The sequence below is a fragment of the Ursus maritimus genome, unplaced genomic scaffold (genome assembly GCF_017311325.1).
Source record: "Ursus maritimus isolate PB19 unplaced genomic scaffold, ASM1731132v1 scaffold_1, whole genome shotgun sequence".
Taxonomy (NCBI): domain Eukaryota; kingdom Metazoa; phylum Chordata; class Mammalia; order Carnivora; family Ursidae; genus Ursus; species Ursus maritimus.
The window spans coordinates 80653022-80672490 of NW_024423343.1; the positions used below are offsets into that span (position 1 = coordinate 80653022).

The 19469-nt window shown below is 34.0% G+C and overlaps 1 pseudogene; it reads left to right on the plus strand.

The window, feature by feature from the left end:
• Nucleotides 1–18020: 18020 nt before the first annotated feature.
• On the plus strand, nt 18021–18119 carry LOC121099917 (annotated as a pseudogene).
• The last annotated feature ends 1350 nt before the right edge of the window (nt 18120–19469 follow it).

A 19469-nucleotide genomic window follows, 5' to 3' on the forward strand; every position in this document is an offset into this window, starting at 1 on the left:
TGACAAATAATTTAAAGGATAAAAATTAGAAGGCTTAAATACACATTTTAGAACTATAAATTGTAAGAAACAGGATAAAGAAGTCTATGGATGGTCTTAACAGTAGAGTGTTTTGAATAAAAGAAAACTACAGACGTCTCAAAGAGATCAGAAGAAAATACCAATAGTGGATGGAGAGATAAAAAGTCAGAAAATATGGAAAACAAGGATAAGAACTGAGAAAGTATGATGAAATTAGACCTAGCATACTTTTATTTGGAGTCTGTATTTCAAGTGATGATTGCTGAGAATTTTCCAAAACTTACTAAAAATATTATTTCATGGATTCAAGAGACCATGCAAATCCTAAGCAAGATCCTAAGCAGAAATTTGTACTTAAATAACTCATAGAAAAACTTCAGAAAACCAAAGACAAGGAGAAAAATCTTAAAACCATTTGGAGGGGAATAAAAAAAAGAAGAAGAAAGAAATTACTTAAGTGGAATAAGAAAAAAGGAATTGTAGATGACTTCTAAATAGAATCAATGAAAACAAGAGTAAACTTTTTAATGTGATGAAGAAAATAATAGATAATCCAAAAATTGTAAGGTCACTGCAGATTTACATCTACAGTAAAGATGAAATAAAGATTTTTTTGATTAAAAAAAAAAAAAACCTTGAGGAAAAAAAGGGAAATAATAACCTGAATATTTGGCTCCCCTTATCAACCAAGGCTTTAAAAGGTATAAATAACATTATATTTATATATAGTTTTATTTATATGTTTTATATATCATACATAGTATTAAATTATAGATTGTTTTGAGTCAAGCATAAGGCTCCACTGGATTTCTAATATGTATATTAATCTTATATAATCCAGTTATGGTCACATAATGTATATTAGAGTATGATAGAGAAATATAGAGTCAGATATGAGAAAATCTGCTATATAAAAAAATATATATTTTGTTAGATTCCTAACTTATACCAGTCACAAAAATTAACTTGAAATGGAACAAGGACTTAAATATAAGACCTTAAAACTTCTAAAAGAAAACAGGGAAAAATTTTCCAACATTGGTCATGGTGAGGATTTTGAGGATATGACACAAAAGCACAAGTAACAAAAGCAAAAAGTCAACAAGTTGGGCTTCATCAAGCTAAAAAGTTTCTGCACAGCAAAGAAACAATCAACAAAATGAAAAGGCAGTTTACTGAATGGGAGACAATATTTACAAACCACACATTTGATAAGAGATTAATATCCAGAATGTATAAGAAACTACTGCAACTTAGTAGCAATACAAAAACAAAACTCCTAAATAATCCAATTAAAAATGGGCAAAAGATCTGAACAGACATTTTTTCAAAGAGGACATACACATAATCAACAGGTACATGAAAGGTGCTCAACATCACCAATCCGTGGCGAAATGTAAATCGAAACCAAAATGAAATATCACCTCACATCTGTTAGATGACTATTATCAAAAAGAAAAGAGATAACAATACGTGCATGATGGAATATTATTCAGCCATAAAAAAGAGGAAAATCCTGACATTTGCAACAACATGGATGGAGTTTGAGGGCATTATGCTCTGTGAAATAAACCAGACACAGAAAGACAAATACTGTATGATCTCACTTATATGTGGCATCTAAAAAAGCTAAACTCCTATCAGAGTAGATTGGTAGTTGCTATAGGCTGGCGGGTGGGGGTGGGGGTGGGGATGGAGAGAAATGTGGAGTTGTTGTTCAAAGGGTGGAAACTTGTGGTTTTAAAAGGGATAAGCTCTGGGGATTTAACGCACTGCATGATGACTTATAGTTAACAATACTGTATTACATACTTAATGCAATAACAGCTGAAGTTGCTGTGAGAGTAAATTTTAAATGTTCTCACCATAACAACAACAAAACAGTAATTATGTGAGGTGAAGGATAGGTCAACTAACGTTTTTGTGGTATACATTTCACAATATATGTGCCTCAAGTCATTACATTGTACACCTTAAACAATGTTATATGTTAGCATATATAACGTGTTACATGTTATATTTGTATCTCAAAGCTAGAAAATAAAACAATCTCATATATGTGTGTATTTCAGCTGAAATTTGAAAGATGAGCTAGCTGGATGACATGACATAGAGCTCTAATGTTGTCGTATTAGGTGGTATGATCAATATACTGGGTTCATGAGTCCTGTTCTGACATATATTTATATAATACAAAAGGGAACCTAAAGCCTCCACAGAATCCATTATTATTTATTTAATGTCCACTTTCTGCAAAGTAGCCTGCTGGACATTACCAAGGGGAATGTGAAGGGAGCAAAGATAATTATGACATTTACCCTGGGAGGAGTTTTCTATCTAGTAAAAGTGAAGTTGTTTGGGTGGTCATGCATGAAAAAGACATCAGAAGTGAACAAAGGTGGGTGGAGTAATTGCTGAATATGGACCAAGAATGGGAGTCTCAGGCTTTCCAACGGGAAAGCTTTAATGCTCCTATCTCTGAGTTTGGGTTTTTTAGAGATGCTACCTCTTGGCTTTAAATCTTCTACCACTTAGCATGTAAGTCTATACCCTCTCTGAAACTTTGAATCCACTTATTATCTTCAGAACCTCAGAGTATTTTGAGGCTGCTCGATGAAATCTTACCTCTTTCTGGAAGATTCCCTTGAATGCACATCTCAGAACTTCAGTGTTATCGTTTTCTAACTTATATTCAGGCGTCATATTATAGTCACTTAAAAGCCATGGGTTTATTTATTTACTCATTAAGTCATTCAACAATGTTTGCTTTTCAAGGATATTGTTAGTATCTGGGATTGAGAGAAGGTGAATGATACAGATCTTATATAAAGGTTTGGCTCATCTTGCTTACTGGTCTCTGCTCCTTTTTGATTAATATTACATTGAGCTGTTTAAATAAAGATTGCTGTCTTGTGAGTAGAACATTGCTGTCTTTTTTTGTTGTTGTTTTCAGGTGTAATGTATGTCTTGTAGTTCCAACCATGGTTCGACTGAGTGACCCATCTGTGGACACCCTATGTCAGGGTACATAGATTAAAAGATCAAATTATGAGACCTTAATTAATAAAGGTAATGTTTATGTAGCTTTCAGATTCAAAATAATCGGAAAAAAAAAACCTGTTGTTAATGGTAGAGGCATGATGAAAAGCCAGATATTCTTCTATACAATTCTTTTTACAGATGAATCAAAACAATTTAAAAATTATATTATATATAAAATTATATAAAAAATATAAAAAATATAAATATAAATATAAAATTATATTAATTATATTAACTGTGTTATAAAGTGTGCTTAGCCTTATAATCTTCATGCATACATCTTAAATTTATAAGTTAATTTTTCCACTGTCTGAGTTACATAATAATAATGATTAGATTAAGCATTTAAAAATTCTAAATGCTTAATTAGTGTTTAGTTTTTTGTATTTCAGAGTACTAATATACACTGTGGGGAGAAATAGAAACTACTCTAAAGCAAATAGAGGTTAATTTAAAAATACTGGTTATCCCACCCATCAGAGATAAATTTAGTGTATTTTTTTCCTACCAATATATGTGTGTATGTGTGAGTATATTTATGAAAATGAGATTATGCTGTAATGGAGATAATACCTCATAGGGCTGCCAGTAGGATTAAATGAGAGCATATTGCAGAGTGCCTGGTATAACACACGTGCTCAATACTGTAGCTATATAAGGTAGTATTTACAGTTTTTAAACCTGCTTTTATCACTAGCCTGCACAAAATGAACATTTGTTGTGAATAGATATTCTTTTACAACTCCTGTTTCTTTAAAATGACTGGACTATATTTGGTTGTATGGATAAGTCTAATTTTCCTATTATGGGAAATAAGTTATTTCTAATTTTTTATTATAATAGACAACAATGAAGCAAAACTCTTTGTTGTTTGTTGATCTTGTCTGTTTTGTTTTGTTTATTGATCTTTTTAAAACAAGCTTTTTAGTGATACCTTCTTTAATTTTTATAACCTGACAACATGAATCTCTGCTATGTGGCAGTCTACTTTAATTTAAAAATTTACCATTCCCCAATAAACAAGTACCTCACACAAATCTGTTTATCATCCTCCCATTTTTTGTGCTGTGATAGTCATATATTTTATATCATACAAAATATTGTTATTTTATATGCCAGTTTAAATTTGTTACCTCTCAGCTCCAAATCTATGCTGCATTGCCCTTCTTGGTGTTACAGGAGCTGGACCTGAAAACATTTCTTCTTTGCCAGTTGGCTCAATATTACGCTTTGCAGTAGAGGGACTGAAGGGGCACTGCAACAAGGAGCAAGGAATAGGCTTATCTTCCTGGTTTGACTGGGCCTTTTCTTGTTGTTTCCTGTGGCAGTGCTTCCAGCAGCAAATGGGATAAAGTCCAATGGCTCTTAAGCTTCAAGAGTTTCAGCAGAGATGAAGCAATTTGCTTGCTGCTCACCAAGCCCAGTCCACTGCATATGGACCAACTCTGTCCTATGGCACCCTCTGAACTTTTTCGTCTTCCAGTAGAGCACTGTCTTACCCCTTCAGCGAGGTCTGAATCTCAGCCTGGTGGTGGTGGTAGCAAGTAGGGGCACGGGGTCTTCCAAGTATATTATCTTCTTGGGTAGCCTTACTCAGCCTTTGAGGTAGAAGATTCTCACATTGGCTATCCTATATTGTTTAAAGTTCTCTTAACTACTTTTAGTAGTTAACTATCTTTTTTTTTTTTTAAGATTTTATTTATTATTTATTCGACAGAGATAGAAACAGCCAGCGAGAGAGGGAACACAAGCAGGGGGAGTGGGAGAGGAAGAAGCAGGCTCATAGCGGAGGAGCCTGATGTGGGGCTCGATCCCATAACGCCAGGATCACGCCCTGAGCCGAAGGCAGACGCTTAACCGCTGTGCCACCCAGGTGCCCCCCTTTTTTAAAAAAAGATTTAATTTATTATTTAAACTATCTTTTAATAATTAATAATTTTTATATTAATATAAAGTAGGGTGCCTGGGTGGCTCAGTCGGTTAAGCATCTGCCTTAGGCTCAGGTTCTGGTCCCGGGGTCCTGGGATCCATTCCCTCAAAGGGCTCTCTGTTCAGCAAGGAATCTTCTTCTCCCTCTCCCTCTGCTCCTCCCCCTGCTTGTGCTCTCTCTCTCTCTTTCTCACTCCTTTCAAAGGGATGGATGGAATTTTTAAAAAATATATATAAAGTAATTTATATTTGTGTTCAAATTATTGTTTTGTTTCCTGACCAGAACCTAATTCATATGGTGATTTTAAATAGTTAATATTCATTTTTCTTCAAGTTTTTATTTAAATTCGAGTTGATTAACATGCAGTATGATATTAGTGTCAGGTGTAGAATTTAGTGAGTCATCACTTGCATACAACACTCGGTGCTCATCACAAGTGCACTCCTTAATCCCCATCACCTAGTTCACTCATTCCCCACGCACCTCCCCTCTGGTAACCATCAATTTGTTCTCCATAGTTGAGTCTGTTTCTTGGTTTGCCTCTCTCTTTCTCTCTCTCTTTCTTTTTTACTTATAAATTTATCATTTCTAATCATTTTATTCTAAGCTGAAGTTTGGTTTTCCACCAAGGGTGTGTTTCTTCATTGTGATGAAATCTGGTTAGTATTTTGTGAAGTGCAAGTGTGAGTGGTACAGTGTTTTGTTTGTTTGTTTGGGTCTGAAAACTTCTTTATTTTAGCATCATCTTCAAAGCAAATTTCCAGTAGATATACACTTCTAGATTAACAGCTGTCTTTTTCCCCTTTAGTACTTTAAGTATTTCAATCTATTGTCTTCTAGCTGCCAAATTTGGTTGATATTCAGCCATCAGTATGTGGCTTCAGTGAAAGCACCATGATATTTTTCTTCTATCGCCTTGTAGAATTTTATGTTTGTATATGATTCTTAGTAATTTGACTATGAGTAGTTTTCTTTGTGTTTTTCCTATAGGTCTCTCTGAGATTCTTGAATATGTGGATTGATACGTTGAATTATTCCATCTTGTTTTTCCTGTGCCATTCTCCTCCTCTTGTTCTAGGAGTCTAGTTTTAAAGTCTGTCTGATCTTTTAGCTGAGTCTCACCTACTCTTCTCATCTGTTTTGACTTTTCTTTTCCATTTAATTTTGTCTCTGTACTTCACTTCAGATATTTTCTGTTGATGTCCTTTTGAATCCATCTCCTACTACAATGGGTAATATTCCAGTGTATGAATATATCAAAATTTGATTATCCATTTTCTTATAGATGGACATTTGGGCTGTTTCCAGTGACAGTATGAATAAAACTGCCACTCAAATATTCCTCCTTTCTGCTGTGTGCAGTCTCTTATTAAATCCATTACATGAGATTACCTTTAAACTTGAAAAAAGGTTCATCGTATTTTTTATTAAGGCATAATCTACATATGGTGTACAATACAGTGATTATTGGCAAATGTGTATACCTTGGTACAAAACAGGTAAGATATAGCTAAACTTCATCATCTCAGAAATTTCCTTCAAGTCCACTCTCAGTCCGTTTGCATACCTCCTAAGTAAGGATTCTGCTCATTTCTATAATCATAGATTGATTATCTCTGTTCTTGAACGTCATATAAATGGAATCACACAGTATGTACTCTTCTATGTCTACTTGCTTTCATTCAACAAGTTTTTGAGATTTATTCATGTAGTTTCGGGTGATAGTATTTTACTACTTCTCCTCCTCCTCCTCCATCTCCTCCTACTATGGGGTAATATTCCAGTGTGTGAATATATCAAAATTTGATTATCCATTATCTTATAGATGGACATTTGGGCTGTTTCCAGTGACAATATGAATAAAACTGCCGCTCAAATATTCTTGTGCAAGTTTTTTTTTTTTCTTTTTTTTTCTTGTGTATTTATAAGGTTTCATTTATTCTTGGAAAATACTTAGGAATAGAATAACTGGATCATATAGTAAGTTTATAATTAAAATTATAAGAAAATTCCAATTTTCCAATTGGTTAAACCATTTAATACTCCCATAATAATGAGAGTTCCAGTGGCTTCACATTTTCATCAACATTTGGTGTTGTCAGTCATTTTATTTTTTTAACCATTCTAGGGACTGTGTAATGGTATCACATTGCCATTTTAATTTACATTTCCCTGATAACTAGAATGTCGAACACTTACCTTATGCTTATAATTAGCTAGTCATTTATCTTCCTTTTAGAAGTTTCTGAAAGATTTTGCCCATTTTTATTGGGTTATTTTTTTGTTACTTATCATGAGGAGTTGTTTACATAGTCTAAATACAAGTTCTTTTTCATACATATGTATTACAAATATTTTCTTACAATGTGTGACTTCCCTTTTTATTTTTTAATGATATCTATTTATGGGGAGAAGTTTTTAATTTTGAAAAAGTCCATTTTATCCATATTTTTTCTTCTACGGAATCTATATTCCTGTTTTCTCCCAAATGCTTTATGGTTTTGCTTTTATATTTGTGTCCATAATCTATTTAAAATTAAGGCTTTTATATTTGTGTCCATAATCTATTTAAAATTAAGGCCCTTTGATGAAAATCAGTAGACATTCTGGACTCTCTTTTGGTTCATTTAGGGAAAATCAAAATCTTAACAAAATGAGTCTTCTTATTCATAAATATATATCTACTCTTAAGATTTGGCTTATGTTGCCTTATCTAGAAAAATTCCCAGTCCTTTGTATCTGATTTCCAGCTGGCTAAGGTGATCTTCATTTGTGCCATCATATGTGGAAATCCTATATTTATTCAACTTACTGATTTATGCATGTTATAATTAATCATGGACCATATATTATTTATTTTATATCTTTTGTTTCCAGCTGAAAGAAGCTGATCCAAAGAAGGCATTATTTATATAATTATTGGACTTAAATTGTTTTGTTAAGGTGATGTTTTTATTTTTTTTAATTTTTTAATTTTTTTTTTTAGAGAGAGAGAGAGAGAGAGCATGTGAATGGGGTGTGGAGGGGAAGTGGGAGCCTGGTGAGGGGCTTGATCTCACAACCCCAAGATCACGACCTGAGCCAAAATCAGGAGTCAGACACTTAACCAACGGAGCCACACAGGCACCCATTAAGGTGAATTTTTATTTATTTTTTTATTTTTTTTATTTTTTTAAAGATTTTATTTATTTATGTGACAGAGAGACAGCCAGCGAGAGAGGGAACACAGCAGGGGGAGTGGGAGAGGAAGAAGCAGGCTCATAGCGGAGGAGCCTGATGTGGGACTCGATCCCGGTACGCCAGCAATCACGCCCTGAGCCGAAGGCAGACGCTTTAACGACTGCGCTACCCAGGCGCCCCTAAGGTGAATTTTTAAAGTATGCAACTAGACAGCCTTTGTTTTTATAAACTTAGCATAAACAAAAATGGAGTTTATTCTTTAATAATGATAACAATTTATTTATTATGCTGCTTTAGAAGGAAGTTTAGATAATTTTGCATTTTAAATACTAAGAGCCAGGCATTACTTTTTGGGCTGAAAACATAAAGGTAAGTGCAACATAATCCATAACCTTACAAACGTGATTAGTATGATTACTAATTCTGCTTAAACAATGTCCTTTCACATCTCTAAGCATATTGAAGTGCAAGAGTATTACTCTATATATTTACTTCTAGTTTTCATTGGTTTTCTTGAACCCATAAACTATTTTTCTGGATGTATCTATCTATCTTTGTGAATATATATCATTAATCCATTAAATACTTCCTATCATCTCTCTTTTTCTTTTTTACTCTTTTTATATTTTTAGCATATGCCACTTGACCCTTTCACTTCTATCCCCATTCTTTTGTTGTCACTCTCCCTTTTTAATCCTTCCGAATGAGCTTCATCTTATTTTCCATTTCACTGAATAGTTCTTCAGTTGTATTTATTTGAACTGTATATTGAGTTTTCTGTTTTAACTGTGATATTTTCACACCCAGAATCCCTAGTTGTTATATTTTATTATTTTTTTGTTCCCTTTTCAAGTTTGCAATATCCTCCTTTGACTATCTGACATTTAGCATTAAATGTTTATTAAATCAGTTTTGACATATAAGTTCGTAGTTTGTTGTCTTTCTCTTGTATTTGTTGAGCTCTCAAGATGTCTTTTTACTCTTCCTTGTAAGTTTGTATTGCCTTTGGGAATTAATCATCTTTACTGGGTTGTATATTTAGGGATGGGGCAAAAAAATATCCATGTCCTAATCTTTGTCCCTCTTGGTGACTTTAGAGGGTAGGGGACATGCCAGAAAACAAAGAACCATCATGGTATAATTTGTACATTTACCCAGAAGCTGTTCTTTTTAAGGAGGTACTTCCTCCCTTTCCCTTACCTAGCCAGTACTATTCCTGCTAAGGGCAAAGTAAGGGAAAGAAAAGGAAAGGGCACACACCACTACCAAAACTTACAGGTGTTTTAATTAAATCAGTACTATCTAATCTGCTTCTACGCCAGGTTTTTCTGCCTTTTATTCCCTTTACCTCTATCTCTACTTCCCCACCCATACACAGCCCTAACCATCATCTTTTGCCCTCTCAGACCCACCAACCATTCTATGACTTTTGCTGGGTGACAGATCTATTAATCTTTTTTTCTGGAAAGTCTTTATATAGAAGGAGCCAGAAGACCATATTATTTTACCATCTTCTCAGAAACTACAACTTGGAATAGCCCCTCAAAGAGATAATGTGGAATGATAGAGGCAGAAAAATTAACACCTTAAATTATTTTTACCACTGTAACATCTAAGAAGTTAAATAGTATGCCAAAATTAAATGAGCAACTTTTTCTTGGAGCTCTTTGAGGACAGATAATGGAATATATATATATATATATATATATATATATACAGATGTGCAGAAATCACTTCCTGGTATCAAGTCCTGCATCAGGCTCCTTGCTTAGCAGGAAGCCTGCTTCTCCCTCTGCCTGACACTCCCCCTGCTTATGTTCTCTCTCTCTCTCCCTGTCAAATAAATAAGTAAAATTAAAAAAAAAAAATTTTGAAAGATCTATGATCAAATAGATTGGAATAGCTAGGAAACCAAAACAGACTATAGTACACCTTTTTGAGGATTCCATAATAACAAATAATTGAAAATTTGTTAAGATACGATCGCCCTGTGACTATCTGCACTATACATCCTTCATTCTTAACTATAGTACACTGCCAAGACTTCAGTATGTGCCACCACACATACAAAAGCTGGTATTTTAATGGTTTCTTAAATAGTGATTTTCGTAGTTATTAATCTGATACGATTCTGTAAATCTTTGTAAGTTAATACCAAACAAATAAGTAAGAAGTACAAAATGTGAGGATTTCTATGAACTTGGTCAACACTTTTAAAAAGAAATACAATCTGATGGTAATTTTATTTGATTTTCTCCAATTCTATATGGTTAAAAAAGGAGGGGGGAATTCAGTGAGAAGAGATCGCATTCACCCATCCATTTAAAATCAGTGCTTTATTTCCACGGGCTAAAAGAGTTACAGTTGCACTGTTCATTACTTTGGAAGTGTCACATTTCCTAGTATGACAAGATGTATTATGGATGGGGGGTTTTACAGATGTGCAGAAATCACTTCCCAAGTTTTTTATTTGACTTTCTCCCCTTATGCTGCTTTGTACTTCAGCGGCCAACCTTGGGATAATGGGATTACTTTATGCCTTCCACATCAGGCTCTGGATGAGTGCACAGAGGCCAGTGGCAAAAGAAATAAGATGGCTGTAAAAATGCAAACATTGGAAGTTAAAAAAGGTGCACCCAATAACTTGCCCTTAAATTTAAAGGGAACTAAATGAGGAACTTCTGGACAATTTATCTTGCTGTTTACTGATAACAAGTCACTTTGTTTTTATGTGCTCAGTCTAGTATTCCATAATTTATTTGAAAGAAGATGAGAAATAATGTAGATAAATGATGAAGTGTCAGGGTCTGACGCTCTTAAATGAAGCTATTATGGTCAAAGAGAAAACGTAAAACCTGCGGCTCATTATGAGAGTGTTCTACTTGTCAGTTAAGTGAAAAGGCCTGGAATGATTTCCAGTTTATTTGTCATTGCAGTTATTAAAGCTGTCTTTTTGGTGCCATGAAAATGAATTGAAGACTTTATTCGAAGTAAATTTGTACTAAAGCTTTCAGATGTATCTTATGTGAGCTCAGTGAGGCAGGGAAGCAGCTTAAAAGCTGAGATACTACAAGGAGACAACTACCAAAGTCTTTGAAACATACCAGGGTATATAAATGGCAGTAAATGAAGTGTTTTCTTGACTAAGGAACAAACTTTTTGACTGACACAATAGAATAAGATTGATAATGGGATCTAGCACATGCTGATTGTTGGGATATATTTTATTCCTATGAGGAATGAATTGCCTACATTTTTGTGTAACACTTCTACCAGAGTGTCTTTCCTAAGATTGATTTCCAAGAAAAGTAAAAGGATGTATCTTTTTAAATAATATCTACTTATAAAAATGTAATGAGAATTAACAGAACAGATATGTCAAAGAAACAGAAAGGTTTTAGTTCTTTTCGAATAACAGAAACTGCTGGGCTATAACAACAGCCTCTTCTAAAGTTTACAAAGTAAGAAGTTCAGAAAGCCTGAGTTGCATAATCTATTTTCCTAATTGAATTATTGGACTGCAAAAGGCTGCATCTCAGTATAAGGAATGAATATATTATTGACATTTTTATCTCACATGGCTGTTCTTAAAATACTTTACATCCTTGCCGAGGTGTGAGAATAGCTTACATTTTATCTCATGTTAGAAGGAGATCAAATCAGAGGGACTATTGATATGGTTGAGACAGAATTTTTTTTTTTAAGCACTAAAAAAAATTAACTCTTTTGTGTTCTTTATTCTGTGACCTAGAAGGAGGCTTTTGGTGTTTCCCTGTACTAGTCTGGCACTTCAAAATACTTTTTGCATAGCTTAGCTGTGCTTTTTGATGAGCGGCAATTAATAGATAGAGATAAAGGACAACTGAAAGACTTTCTCTGCATCAGTTTGCACCCTATTGCATGAAAGCAGACTCCCTAAACTGAATGTTTTTTTCCAAGCCTGAGAAATATCCCAGTCATGTCTTTGAACTCTTTATTGTGGATATTACAGATGTTTGACACATCTTCAGGGTCCGTTTAAAAACAAACTGGATCCTACATCCCCCTCAGAGGTAATTCTTCTCAGAGGTAATCTTTCAGGGTTTCCATCAGATTTTATAGCCATTTTCTGTGATATTGTCAAAGTAAAAGATCTACCAGGCTCTTTATTATATGCCTTATTTTCAGGCATTTAAATGCGCAACAAAACCTTTCTTTGAAATAGAATTCAGTTTTATATTTGGGATATTTCAAATATTTCTGTAACTTTTATATGCTAATAACTACAAGTCCCAAAGATTTAAAAATAAATGTTTTACAAACTAATAGCTGTGATATGACAGTGGAGAAAGCTACATCATAGTAATTTCCAGTTAAAGGTGTAGAGTTTAGATTAGATTCAGACTGATTCAGATTCAGACTGTGTTTAAATGCCAGGGAAGACTTGTAAACAAACAAAACGGTTGAATTCTTTGGATAAGCGGTTATTTGGGGGGGAAATTTTTTTGGATGATTCATGTATTAATTTTTGTGCTTATAGATCTACCTTTTGTGTGTAGATATGCTCATATGCAGATATCTAGGTCCTCATGTGTTTGAACATTCTCAAGTTTTTATTTCAGGTTAATTTGCTTTGGTTGGTCAAACATATTTTATCCCATTTTACTTATTTAATAAACAGATTCCAAACACTAAATTAGTTGGATTAGAACACTTCTTTTTCTTGAGATCACAGAATAGAGAAGGAAGCAGAATCATAAAATAAGATAGATATATATATATATCTATATATATATATATATAGATATATATATATATATGAATGAGCAGGGCTTCATAGTAGGGAAGATTCCTGACCTTGAATATTGAAGAGACAGAAAAATTGACCCACTAAGACTAGGTAAAAAGTACCTTATGTTCATGATTATATGACCAACAGTCTAGCTGGCTGATTTCTTGCCTACCGTGACACTAAGCCAAATTTCTTTAGTAAAAAACGACTGGGCTTTTTCTTCCCAGAAAAATACCTTGAGTCAACGTGGCACTCTATCCATATTAACCACTGGGAGTTCAAAACCTGTTAGGTTAGCTACTGAGGACTAAACTCGGTTTACTTTATTATAATTTTTCATAGATTAAAATCATACTCATTCTCCTACTTTATTTTTATAAGTATGTGTTTACAGTGTCCACATAGAGATTTAATCAACATGTGTTTATTAAAGATTAAAACAATAAGGAAATTTGGGAATATGAATAATCTTTTCCTACATAAGTTTATAATCAACAAACTTAGAAATGGAAGAATATCATTTTTTAAATGTTCCAGTTGCTTTTCTTAAATTTCCAATTTTTCATTTTTCCCTGAAAGCATGAGAAGTAATTTTTTAAAAAAGATTTTATTTAAGAGAGTGTGAAAGTGAGGGAGAGCAAAGAGGGAGAGGGAGAAGCAGACTTGCCACTGAAGGGAGAGCCCTCTATGGGGTTTGATCCCAGGACCCTGAGATCATAACCTGAGCTGAAGGCAGACGTTTTAACCGACTGAGTCACTGAGAAGTAATTTATCTATTAGTTGTTTCCAAAATTCAGATAATTTTTCCATTAATTATATGAAGTCATCGTGATCCTTTTCTTCAAAAATATTACTTTAAAGTTATACAACAGCATGTCAGTATGGCTTGGTGAGACTGGTGAAGCATTTCCATGGTATACCAAAACAAATAGTGTTCTTGGCTTTCATATTAAATCAGCTACTTAAAATTATTGGTTTGCTCAGCATCTTATATATTTGATTATTTTTCTAAAACATTTTCTAAGTATGACCTGATAAATCTAGTTACATTGATCCCATTAAAAGGAAAGTTAAAACTTAAATCTTTGTGATGCTTATCTTAAAGAGATAGATGAATAAAGGAACAAGGAATTCCCTCATAACAAGGGAATACATAAAAAGTTCCTTATGGGGCACCTGAGTGGCTCATTTGGTTAAGCATCTGACTCTTGATATTGGCTCAGGTCATGCCCACAGGGTCCTGGGATGGAGCCCCTGGTTGGGCTCCACATTCAGCGAGGAGTCTGCTACCTCTTCCTCTGCTCCTACCTCTGCTCTCTCTCTCTCTCTCTCTCCCTAAAATAAATAAGTTAGATCTTAAAAAAAAAAAAAAAGTTCCTAATGGTTACCACATGCTTGTTGTTATGTATTGAATTTTGGCCCCACAATATTCATATGTTGAAGCCTCATCCCGGTATGACTATATTTTGAGATAGGGTGTTTAAATAGATAATTAAGGCAAACGAAGTTATAAGAATGGAGCACTAATCTGAAAGGACTGATGTCGTTTTAAGAAAAGGAAGAAATACCAGGGATGTGCCTGCACAGAAGAATGATTATGTGTAGACACAGTGACAAGGCAGCCAGCTGCAAACCAAAGAGAGAGCCTTCAAGAGAAACCAACCCTGCTAGTGCCTTGATCTTGAAATTCCCGCTTCAGAATTGTGAGAAAATACATTTTTAATCCATCCCATCCATAGTTTTGTTATGCAATCCCAGTAGACTAATATGAATATTTTATTCACTAGAATATTTATGTGGTATTAAATAAAACTATTTTCTATGAGAACTAAAGTGGTATCTTATAATTTATGTAAATTCAAGTCCAGTTGATCATAATCACATCAATGGGCAGATAGGTTAGAAGAAACTGGAAAAAACAACTAAAGAAAACTATGTATAAAATAGCACCAAAATATTTACTGTAAACTGTCTTAAACTCTTAGCTCATTCCTTTGTCCTTACCAGAATGTCTCTATTTTTTAAATCAGTTCATCCTCTTTTCTCACTTCTCAATGAGTTTTCTCCATTCCCTGAACTGAAGCAAGGATAAATTTCTTGCTTATTTCAATTATTTCTCAGAAAAAATACCACTAGTTTTAAAGAACCTGACTCCATCGGACAGCTGGTCCTGTTTCTTAATCCCACTTTGCATTGCTTCTGGCTAGATCTACTCACCAGAAGGTGTTGAATTAAAAGGACAATTTGAATCACAGTCTTGTCTTACTAAGGCTTTGTTCAGCAATATCTGTTTGTATTTCTACATCAAGCTTAGAAATAGACTAAATATGACAAGCATGCAACCACTCTCTAGGCTTGAATATGTTGAGGAAAACAGATCCTGGCTTTTGGTCAGTTATATTTTGTTTTTCCTTTAAGGGTGGTGGACTGACTAATCTTGAGGAAAAGAACATGAGTAAACATGACGAAAAAGTCATTCATTTTGTCCTATTAATACTCTCAGAAGTAAATTGATTAAAAAATTCTGACTGAATGCTTAATATTTCTTACATGCTGCATATAACAGGAGACCCTGTTACTTTCCCTTGTCTTTGTTTTCCTTCTCTGTATTCTTTCTTATTTCCCCTTCTAATTTCCCATGCACTTTCTTTTTAAAAAATATAAGACCAGTTAGGTTCATCCCACTCATTTACAGTTTATGATTTCAAAGCTCTTCTGGCAACTTTTCCATATGATAAAAACATAAAGCCTGGTTGTGAAAATGTCTTATAAAAGCAGTGTAAACTGTTTTTTATGGGCCAGAAAAGGAGAGTCAGCCACCACCATAGCTAACGCTTGTTATATGAAATAAAACATGGGCATATGCTTGTTCGCTTAGCTCATTTCTTGGAGCCTCCCCTCTACTTCTAAATTATCAAGATTAAGCCACAAGTAAATTAAATTATCTATACCAATAGATGGGGATAGCATTTTTTTTCCCATATGTTTATCTTTTCTTTGAATAGTTAAAATCAACTTTCAATCTTAATTATACTGATCTTACTGAGGTGGTACAAATAGAGATTTCATGGTCCCATATGTTGGATGCATATAGTAAGCCTGGGGGAGTTCAAATGACTTGTTCAAGAGAACCCAAGAGCGTTTGGAGTAGTCTAACTCCCGGAACAATGATTTTTCCATTTTGCCACATGGCTGTAGAAAACTGATACCTGATCTCAAGTATATTTTTCTAAATAAAGTGTAATCAACAGTCAGACACATGGTAAATGTATTTGGCTGCTGCTGTTACTCTGGTGTGCTATTATTTGGGGCTTATGAATAGGAAATGTAAAGTAATCTCACAAGGAATTTTATTCTAATGTTTTTTCAAAGAATGAAAGCTTTCTTTGAAGGGAGTTAGGATGACAAAAACCTGAGATTATTAGAAACCTGGTAGTAGATCTTTCCTTGGCAAGATTAGGGTGAGTTATTACCAGTAAGTGGTAAACAGGGTTCATTCATTTTCCTTTTGTAAGTTGAACTTCAGAGGAACGGTTGCCAAAGGCGTTGTGGCATATCATTCAGTCACAAGGCATTGGATTAAAGAAATATGGTCCGTTTCTAGCCTTTCCATCTACTATCCTACAACTAGTCCCTCTATCTGGACTAAACCTTAGATGTTTTGATTGTTAAAATTCTAATATAGGTACATGTTGAAGAAATTTAAAGCTTGTTATTTTTCTTCATTATGCTAGGCTGTTTTCCAAGAAACTATAGGCATTAAAATGCCTCTTCTATACATAATATCAAAATTCTTAATATATTATACAGTTTATGCTTGGCCATGTCAAACATTTTCTTCCCTGGAATAATAACCTTATTGACTGTGTGTGACACCTGTCTTATTATTTCTAGATACCAATTTTAGTAACTTGATTTAAAAAACCAGTATAATGAGTATTCAAGAAATAGACTCACAGGAGTGCGTGGGTGGGTCAGTTGGTTAAGTGTCCGACTCTTGACTTCGGCTCAGGTCATGATCTCAGGGTCCTAGGAACGAGCCCTGTGTTGGGCTCAGTGCTCAACTGGGAGTCTGCTTGAGGATTCTCTCCTTCTCACTCTGCCTCCCCTCCAATCTCTCTCAAATAAATCTTTGAAAAATAAAGACTCACAAGTAAATGCTTTCTATTCTTTCTGGCTTCTTATGAATAAAGAACTTTTCTACTATAGATTCTATATGCTTTTTACAGAAAGAAATTGTCTCTCTCATGATAGATGTTCTCCCTTAAAGTATCTTTGTTGCCCAAATCCCAAAGGTATCATTTGACTTCCTTATGATTGCACTGTTTTTTCCCATTCATTAATGGGATAATGTAATCTTTACTTCCTAAGATATGGGACATTGACTTGTCATAATCAAAATATGTTTCATAACATATCATTGAAAATGAAATGAAGAATTTGGGGATGATAAAATCACTTCCTAAAGACAGCTTTATTTTGATGTTGGTGTGAGAAGTCTAGCAAGGACTTGCATACGCTAAATTTAAGATGGACAGAAGAATGAAGAAAGCATATATGGATGGAATTCTTCAAATATATTTTAATAGAGTGAGTATTTTTATTAAATTCATATAATAGAACTTGATGCACCTCATACTCAAAGATGTTTTCCATCTTTTACTGACATAATTTTTGTCCTAGGATATCTATATAAAGCAAAGTGGATATGTTTATTCATTTATAGAAAGGATTTTGGTAAAAAAAAAATATATTTTTTTCTGTTAAAGTGTGTTGTAAAGACCACATTCCTTATTTTGAAACCTAGATTCTAACTTCAAGTTTTCTTTATGATGCTGACTCCAGTGAATGCAGTGCTATATGTATTACTTAAATTTCTTAGAATTATAAGTAACAGGGTACACAGCTAAAAACAAACAAACAAAAAGCCCCACGATTGTAGCTAACTTTTAGAATGAAAGAAGTATGTGAAAAACCCAAGAATCCATATCCAGGAACCTCAGCTAGAAGCTTTCACAGACATTCTGTTTAAAATATTGTAATAAAATTGACACAGTTTTAAAGATTTTTATAAATTTGACCCCTAAGTTACAAATGTCCAATTTCTAATGACAGAGATCAGCATGGCCCTTACACAAGGATGACCTGCCAATTCATGAAATGTTCCACATTTTTCTGAGATAATAAGCTTTCTACTGCCACCTGCAAACAGAGAGACTCTGAGGTTATGAGGAGGAGCAGAAAAATGCAAATGAGAGAAGGAGGAACCCAAGTAGCTTTGTGGCTTTCTGTCCAACTGTCTTGCCTTTAACCTGTGTCACACCATGCTGGTGTTTCCTCTTGTAGTACTCAACAGGTTCCACCACCAATGACATCCCTTTTCTCTCAGTCTTGGTGCTTCCTTCCCCTCAGAAAGCCTCTCCTTCTGTGTCACTCCTAGGAGTGAGAGGGTTCCCTTTCCCAGTGTTTTGTAGTCCTGTGGGGCTCACCTCAAAGTATTAAAAGTAGCTTTGTAATAAACAAACAAAAACACACAAATTTCCAATTTCTGAGGGAAAAAATCTGATTTTCCTGCTTGACTGTGGTGCCTACTTAAGCATGAAAGACAAGTTTCTGTATTACAGTTGTACGTATGTGTTAGTGAGGATAGGGCAGCTTTTAATAAGAAACATTTCCAGAGAAGGGGTATGGTCAGTGTGAGCTTGGAAGCCCTTCCAAATGCTGAATAAGTCAAATCCAAACAACCTACGTTAAGGATTATTGTGGGTATTAAGAAGTGTGAGATCATATGAGTATGAGAGTCTGTCTTTGAAGAAATTATAATCTAATTTATTATGGCAGCATAATAATAAGATTGATGGAAAATAAGAACAAATTATTTAAATAATCACTTAATAAAATAAAATAAAATAAAATAAAATAAAATAAAATAAAACCCCAAAGTGGAGCATACCTTATTGCTGTATAAATTATGCAGAGAGTAACAGGGAACAAGTCAGAAAGATTACTTTATGTAGAGTGACTAATGGAAGCTGTGTCGTTGACATGAGATATACATTGTTCTTTTAAAGCTGAGTCCTTCAAAAAGCAAAAATTTGTTCAGAAAGCATTTTATTTATTATGTTTTTAATGGAAGTATATTTGATAATATTAGTTTCAGATGTACAACATAGTGATCCCACATTTATATACATTGCTAAATGCTCACCATAAGTGTAGTTACCATCTGTCACCATACAGAATTATAATATTATTGACTATATTCCCTATGCTGTTCTTTCTATCCCTGTGGCTTACTTATTTTATAACTGGAAGTTTGTACCTCTTAATCCCCTTTACCTATATCACCAATCTCATCACCTCCCTCCCTTCTGGCAACCTTTAGTTTGTTCTCTATATTTATGAGTCTTTCTCTTTTTTATTGCTGTTTATCTTGTTTTTTAGAGACTACATATCAGTGAAGTCCAATGGTATTTGTCTTTCTGTGTCTGACCTATTTCACTTAGTGTAATATGCTCTAGGTTC